This window comes from Amborella trichopoda, chromosome 5 (assembly GCF_054954075.1).
Source record: "Amborella trichopoda isolate Santa Cruz 75 chromosome 5, AtrichopodaSantaCruz75HAP2 v2.0, whole genome shotgun sequence".
Taxonomy (NCBI): Eukaryota; Viridiplantae; Streptophyta; class Magnoliopsida; order Amborellales; family Amborellaceae; genus Amborella; species Amborella trichopoda.
This window is the reverse complement of record NC_142340.1, coordinates 11032436-11040027: the sequence shown is the minus strand read 5'-3', so window position 1 is coordinate 11040027 and position 7592 is coordinate 11032436.

Sequence of the window (7592 nt, the reverse complement as noted above, 5' to 3'; positions counted from 1 at the left end):
TTCTTTATATGTGATTAGGCCCCATGCTTTGAATGTGAATAGGCTTTCATAAATCCCCTGTATAAATGCTTTATTCCAAATACCATTCTTAATATCATCCTAAAAAAGTTGTAGAGTTCAAGATTCATTTGAACGTGGGTAAGAGTTAGCTGTAATATTTTCCCTTTCAAATTAGAAAATGGGAAGAGAGTTCAAGGATTCAGAATTTGTTATTAATTTTAACTTTAATCGGAACATTAGAGGAGACTAATGGTAAGTATACTTTATTCATCTGGTAAAAAAACTGACATCCCCTATAATATTATTTCTTATATACGTTAAATCCATCTTTGTTTTTTTGGAATGGTAAAAAAACTAACATCCCTTATAATATTCTTTCCCATATGCGTTAAATCCATCTTTGTTTTTTTGGAATGGTGAACCTTTTCAACTTTGCTCTCTTTACTTTACAAATATATTTACTTCACCACTAGAAAATTAGCTTTCATAATATGAAAATTCATAAAATGATAATACATGAATTACTACATTAATATTATTAAAACTGTAATAAAAATAAAAATATATTGAAATATTTACAATTAGAAACATATAATTATGATATTCATGAAAAAACATAATTATTTTGTTCTTAGTTTATTAGTAATATGTTATAACTACTAAAAACATTCTCAAGTTAAATGGTTTGTCATTATTTTTTATTTTTAACTATAAATTTTAATATATAACTATATTTAATATCACTTATAGTTTTAAAGAAATAAAGTTTTTTAAAATATGGCCATAAAATTTGTATATTTTGAATAACTATTAAAAAAAATGCATTTGGCATTTTACTTTGTAAAAGAAGCCCTATTTATGTGTGATTGGGCCCCATGCTTTGCATGTGAACAGACTTCATAGATGCCCTGTATAAATGCTTAATTCCAAATATCATTTCAACTGCAATTCTCAAACTTTAGTGTTCAATATCACCCTAAAAAAACCTCTATAGTTCAAGATCCATTTGAACTTGGATGAGAGTTGATTGTAATATTTTCTCTTTGAAAATTGGAAGAGAGTTAAAGGATTCAGAGCTTGCAACTAATTTTAATTTAGCTTAATGGTAAGTATAATTGAATTACATCTTTCCTCTCATTGATGCTTCACAAATATCTTTACTTCATCAATTAAAATAAAATTAGTTTTCATAATATAAAAATTCACGTAGGCTTCACAAATATATTTGCTTCATCAATTGAAAATTAGTTTTCACAATCGTCCGAAAATCGTACTTGAGTCTAAACCTGCTCTCTCGGTGGCGTGGCTCTAAAGAAAGGGCCAAAGGTTCCTTCCAACGGTTCTTGGAGTAACCACTGTCTCTCATTCAGTATCTAGATACCATTTGCATAGATATGCAACGGTTCGTGGAGTAACCATTGTAGCTTATTCAGTATCTAGATACCATTTGTCTCTCATTCAGTATCTAGATACCAATTACATAGATGTGCTGCATGTGCATAGTGCACAGCATGTAAACCCACGGTAAAAAAGCACATACTTATCAACTCTTATCAATAAAATAAGAAGATGTCAAAGATGAGAAAGGACCAACTTACGTTTATTGTGTTTTTGATGGAACTAGAATAAATCCTCTTCCTTCCAACGGTTCCATGGACAACACAAAAAATGAAATGACGTTCTTGGAGTATAGTAAACCCTTATAGTCTACAGATATGTAGCAGATGCCATTTGTTTTTATTGAACCATGATGGTAAAGAAAAGTGTGGTTATGAATACTGTGGTTTTGAATTGTCGAAGTGTGTACGAAATGTCATAATTATGAATGTTGTAGATTTCATAGTCACCTAATGTAGACCATCTGTTCCGTTCGTGTAAACGTCATTTCATTTTGATTCTATGGCAGCTTGCTCTTGGAACCTCTTTGGGATCCGGATTCCTCTCCTATTTCATATATATTAGACCAGATTTACGGGATCAAAAGTATCATTTAATGATCTAATGGAAGCTTTAGTACGAGCATGACCTTAAGAATTAGAATTTATTAACGGTTATGTTTTGAAATTATTGCTATTGAGTTCATATTTTTTTTCAAGTAAGTGTAGATTGTTGGCTTTCAGTGCATTTATTAGTGATAAAATTTGTTTTCAAGTCAGGGATCTTCATACTTTGCAATGTCTTCGGACAGTGCAGGATCATTTTGCTGTTGTAATGTTGCTTCTTTGCTGGGATCAGTTCCTGTTATTATGTTCTTTGGATTGAACAATAAAGGTGCTATCCTTCAATGCTATGCCTACGGTATGCATAATTACTCACTACAATCCAACCATTTATGTGAGCTTGTGTTTCTGCAGGTTTGGGCTGCTACTGAGGAAGGGAGCTTGGAGGTAACTTATTTATACTCACAATGAAGAACATGTATGTCATATTTCCCTTTGCTAATATTTGGTTTATGCTTTTTGAGGCATAGATATCGTTATCTTCACCCAAGGGGAAAAAATGTTCCTATGGTTTCTTTCCAACTTGCGATAGGTTTCACTTAAAGGCTACATGTAATGGAGTTAGATATAATTGAATTATACCTAGTAATTCTGTTGATAACTTAGGCACTCTATGCTGCAGCATATGCTCTTGTTACTGATGCTTTGTTAACCGTTCACTTCATTCACAATAATAGACTTCACAATGAAGTTTTTGTTGACTGGATGTAGGTCCAACTGATCGGTGTTTGGTCCACTGAGGGCTTGCGAGTCTGAGGTTTTATTTTTATTTCAATTTATGGCTCTAGTTGTGTTGTTTCAGTCTTTTCAAGCTATGTATTTGTTTCCTTTTGGCCTTATTATACAGATGGCTACAAAATGATTATTATTAGATTGACCAGCTAGAAGGATATGGTTCTACATAATGATTCTATACATGTAATTATAGAAAGACTAAGTGCATTAGATGATGAGAATGCAATTGGAATATCTTATTTTCCCCATGAGAAAACTGCATAGCCTTGCCATGATGTTTTACAGACCATTGGATGTTGAATTCGTGTGTGTAGTTTCCTCATGCCGGATGCTGCTCTTTTCTTTGATTATCATGCAGTCTGTTTTGTGCTTATGACATTGTTTGTTTTCTTAGGTGCTTTATCAAGGAAGTCCGCTATGTTACTAAATCTTTTGTTAGTGTGTCCTTGTGCACGTGAATGCATGTGTGTGTTACATTTCCAAACGGTGGTTACAGCTCTCTTGTTGTCATTATCTTGCTGTCCATTTTGCATTAGTTTTATTATTCTTTCTCTTAGTTAATTTAGTTGGGTAGTTTCTCTGTGGCTCATTGGTTAGTAATAGGGCGAATTTTTGTTTCAAGTGTGCTGGTTCTATTTGGCATGTATGATGGGAAAGACAAACCACTTCTTTTTGCTCCTTCAATGAAAATACTACTCGATTTTATGACCTCCCATCGTATGTTCTCTCCCTCTCTTTCTTGCCACTTGACTTTGGTTGTGTAGGTGTTAAATATTGAAACTGCTATTGGGGGAATCATGTTTTCATGAAATATGAGATGGGTAAGATAGAAAATGACTGTTGACTTTGGTTGTATAGGTGTTAAATATTGAAACTGCGTGTTTTCATGAAAAATTGGTTGTGTAGGGTGTTATATATTGAAACTGCTATTCGGGGAATGGTGTTTTCATGAAATATGAGAAGGATAAGAAAGAAAATGCCAGTTGACTTTGGTTGTGTAGGCGTTAAATATTGAAACTGCTATTCAAGGAATGGTGTTTTCATGAAATATGAGATGGGTAAGAAAGAAAATGGAATGCATACTCCCGAATGTTTTGACATCTTGGTTTCTTTGTTCCAACTGCCAACAAGTTTAGAGAGAGAAAAGGGTAGCGCGGGGTTGACTTTTGGATAAAAAAAAATACATATATATATATATGTTTCAGATTCAATGATAGGAGAAGATTATTTACAACGGTGGTGTCAGTTCCATCCAATTTTGAATGGTTGAACTTTATTCACTGCCGACGTAACTGTTATTCACTAAGACTTCCAAATATCGAGAGAATAAAGGGGGCAAGGAACTTTTGGATAAAATGTTTTAAGCTTCTTTTCAGGTTCAATGATAGGGGAAGATTATTTACAAACGTGGAGTCAGTTCCATCAAATTTTGACCTGGTGGACTTTATTCACTGGCGACGTAATTGTTATTCACTGGAGGCCGGAATGGAGACCTGAAAATCTGGAAATGGATCAAGTGATAATTTTGTAGGTACCCTTATATTTTATATACAAGCAAGAAGAAGACCCCTTTTAAATAAGTGTCTTTTCGCTTCTGATTTTACTACCCTTTTGATATTTTTGCTTCTGATTTTACCTTTTTGATTCTTATCATATACGAAATTTGTCACATATATATTATTTGTAAATTTTAATAAAACTTTCACTTGATATCTATATTTTTATTCTTATATTCTTGTCTTCTTTGCATTTTTTTTTTTGATGGGTAAGTGAGACCTGAACCCAAAACCATTGTGCTTTGGTACTTACATTTCACCCCTACGTCATTTGGTACTTACATTTTCACCCCTATTTCATGTGGCGATACCCCAAGATATCTTAAATCATTTGATTTGTGTTCGACATTGTTGGGCTCACCTAATTAGAGCCCTCTTGGACGAATACGAATGCGTGTAGTGGAATATGTATATGTGAGACACAAAAATTATACCAAAGTCGATGTGTGTGTATGTGGGAAAATATGTAAATAAAGAAAATAACTTATTGGCACCAAGATTTTATGTGGTTCACTTTTACAGGCTACATCCATGGGAGAAAGAGATCAAATCTACTATTAATTCAATGGTTACAATTGTCTTTTAAGAAACAAACTTTTCTTGAGCTCAAAGATTCTTCTAGAGACTTTTGTCTAGGTTTTCTTGACATTCTTTTCTCTTAGAGACTTCATTTTTTTTTCTAGATGTTTTCTCTCTCTAAAAGAAAATGTTCTCTCTCTCTTTGTTCTTTTATTTTCTCTCTCAACAAAAAAAATGTTTAAGAAGATCACTACCTTTCGTTTTTCTTTTTCTCTCTAAGAAGAAATGTAACTTTCTCTCTCTTCTTTTTCTCTCTCAGAGAAGGATAATTCTTTCTCTCTTCATCTGCGCTCTAAGAAAAAGATAATTTCTCTCATTTTCTTCTTCTCTGTAAAATAAAGCTTTCTGTATTTTTCAATACACCAAGAACAGTCCACTCAAAGAAATGGAAAAATACATCAAGAATAATCTGCTTAAAGAAATGGTCCAAGAGAGATAGTCCGCCCAATATGTCAAGGCCAAAAGGAGTTAATGTGGTAAATTGCTATATTATCTGTAAATGTGATATAGGAACATATTGTACATTTGTTTTTCTGTTGTGAATATGTACAAGTAGTATGGAGATGGGCGATGGGGGAAATTGGATTTTGTAATTCTTTACCTACGAAGATAGATGATTTGTTTGGTGATTGGTTAGTTGGTGTGGGTTAAGTAAAAGGTAGAACGATATGGAATATTATGAAAGCAACTATTATTTGGGAAGTTTGGAAGGAAAGGAATGGATGGTGTTTTGAGGGTAATAGAAAAACAGAGATTGAATTGATTGATATCATTAGGAATGTGGTGGCAGATTGGTTATCCATTAGAAATGAATGGAGGGGTGTTTCTAGGGTGGATCTGTTGTATAATCTGGATGAGCTAATTAAAGAAAAGTCACAAAGGAAGATTACAATGGGTTTGTGGTCTAAACCTGATGAGGGGTAGGTCAAATTAAATTTTGATAGGAGCTCACTTGGTAATCCTGGTTCAATAGGTATTGGAGGTATTGTGTGAGATGAAAATGGTGTGGTTTTATTTAAATTTTTTGGTCCTGTTGCATTTGCATCATCTAATGAAGCTGAGCTACGGGCTGTTCTGGCTGGTGTTAAATTGATTAGAAGGTTTGAAAAACATGTTATTATTGAGGGGGATTCATTGAATATTATTAATTGGATTATGGGGAAAGCTAAGTACCCATGGAGACTTCACAGTTTTATATCTGAATTGATGGATTGTTGTGAGAATTTGAAGTGTAGATTTGTTCATGTGTTTAGGGAAAGTACACAACAATATGAGGTGTAGAATTGTTCATGTGTTTAGGGAAAGTAATATGGAACAGATGGTTTAGGTAAGAGAGGGATGAATGCCGCATAGTGGACTTTTTTGTTGTAATTACTTGGTAGTTTGTTTGGAGATGTCTTTTATTGTTTTCTGCTTTTGTTTTCTTTGGTTTTGGTTTTCATGTTGTAATCTGGTTTTGAAGTTGTGGAATGAAAGTTGGTGATTGTTTCTCAAAAAAAAGAAGAGAGATAGTCCACTAAAAAAAATGGCTCAAAAGAAGTGGTTTTGATTAAAACCCCAAAAGCGTAGAGGCATTGGTTAAACCAACAAGAGCAATAAAAAAATTCCTCACATGATTGCTTTTTTAATGGGTTATCTCTCTCTAGGATAGATAGAGATAGATATTTGATCACTTTATTTATCATTATCTCATCTCATGTGGAGACACATGAGGATATCACTTTAACGGAGAACCTTCAACCTTCAACCTCCAACCTTTTTGCCTTTGTATGGGTTAATGGGATACCATTATGGAAAAAATATCCCATAACCTCCTAAAAATAGCTCATCTCTATCCCCTTTCAAATAGGAGATAAGAAGAATGTCCACCCATGTCAATCATATGAAACTTCTCATATTTCATGGGATCATGACTTGGTTAACAAATCATAATTCCATCTTTTCAAAACTAACATTTTTTTAAAAAAGAAAAAGTTTATATAAGGATGCAACCTTATAATGTAGAAATATGGATGCACCTCAAAAATCCATCGAAACAGGTAGTTTTAATGTTGAAAAACCTGTTGATCGATTATCTCGACATCGAGATGTATGACCATGAAAAATAAAAGATTTTAAGTCTCAGAAATAGTGCATTTTACAACATATTATCTACACCGTCCATTTTCAAGATTTTCACAAGTTTATAGATCGACTTGATTTTTACCATTTTTGAAATTTTAAATTTTATAATTAGATATAAAAATAGATTTTGAGATAATCCTAAGAACATGTTACATCAAAATTATATACCATGATAAAATTTGAAGGTGCACCTTACCTCTACAGCTACGGATGCATCCTTATGCCAACTGCACCATTTAAAAAAACCACATTTTTTCAAAACTACCCTTTTAAAATACCATTTCCATTAGACTCAATGTTTTAGTAGCAGGAACCTTTACCTTTGTAGCATTCCCGCACCCAAAGCTAACACTCTCAGAGAATTCCCTAGCTTTTCTGTCAAATAAAATCATTTACTTACCTTCTTGTCTTGCTCACAGAGACATTTCCTGGGTTCAAATCCTTCAATTTAAAAAGTTATTTTTTCATCGATGCTTGCTAGAAGTACAATCCTAACTTAAGCAATATCACAAAGTTTCCTGTAAGCCATTGTCATTTCCTCTTTCACATGCAATTTGAAAGTTACTTCAAATATTTTGGCCACCTATTATATATTTTG